General features: G+C 43.2%; 1 non-coding gene across 1 annotated transcript; it reads left to right on the forward strand.

Annotated features, from left to right (window-relative positions):
- Positions 1–625: 625 nt before the first annotated feature.
- On the forward strand, positions 626–698 carry trnak-cuu (transfer RNA lysine (anticodon CUU)). The gene has a single exon. It is a non-coding gene; the product is annotated as a tRNA-Lys (tRNA).
- The last annotated feature ends 293 nt before the right edge of the window (positions 699–991 follow it).

A 991-nucleotide genomic window follows, 5' to 3' on the forward strand; every position in this document is an offset into this window, starting at 1 on the left:
TCGTCATCGCCGAGTGGTTAAAGCCATTGAGTCCAAATACATTGCTCTTTCCCGTTTTTTACTATGCCTGGTTTTAACTGTGTCTACAGAGTTAATTATCGGTTAAATTGAATAAAATCCATCCAAACACTCGGGAGTTTTCCTATTTCTGTTCATTCACGAAACTTGCAGTTGGAACTGGCAAAAAAATGTTATTGTCATGCTTGCTGTCTGGGTGTTTGTCTCTCCTTAGAAACAATCCCTTGCCCTCTGCCACACTCGGTGAATATGTCTGTTTGTGTTCCTCCGTGTGTGTCAATGTGCTTCAGTTCCCGAGGGGGTGAGCCCATTTTTACCAGCATAAACCTTATTCACAATGGTTGTGCAGCTTCATCTTAAAATGTTACAGGGAAAAATATCAGGATGAAAGATGTAAGAGGAATTTGCAATGTTTGGAAGGAGGTGCAGCTAAGAAGTGGAAGATGTGAACGATGTTATTGATGATTGAGAGGAATGCATTGCAACCTTGGGGCTTTTGCTGGTCGATCACCTTCTACACTTTGAAATTCAGAACAAGCTGAAGCTCCAGGTGGAAAGCAACAGTTGTTTACATGTATGTTGGCATATGGAGCTTTTTCTTCCGCATGCCCGGCTAGCTCAGTTGGTAGAGCATGAGACTCTTAATCTCAGGGTTGTGGGTTCGAGCCCCACTTTGGGCGCTGTGGCATTTTTTAAAATCTTGCTGCTTTTAAGGGAAAACACCAACCGAATCCCTGCGGCAGCTGTGAAACTTACAAGGCAGACATTAACCACTAAAAGCAACCGATGCATATAAAATTCAAAGCAATTTCATGTTGTATCTCTTTCTGCTTCTGTCCCTGCCTCTCGTCCAGCTCCATCTGTCCTTTCAGCTCCCGGGTCAATTAGCTGCTTGATGCAGAGACAGTCAGTACATGGGAATGTAAGACACAATAAGATAGGTTTGCAGACCATAGAGTAAAAAGACATCAGG

The sequence above is a fragment of the Cetorhinus maximus genome, unplaced genomic scaffold (genome assembly GCF_964194155.1).
Source record: "Cetorhinus maximus unplaced genomic scaffold, sCetMax3.hap1.1 HAP1_SCAFFOLD_745, whole genome shotgun sequence".
Classification (NCBI taxonomy): domain Eukaryota; kingdom Metazoa; phylum Chordata; class Chondrichthyes; order Lamniformes; family Cetorhinidae; genus Cetorhinus; species Cetorhinus maximus.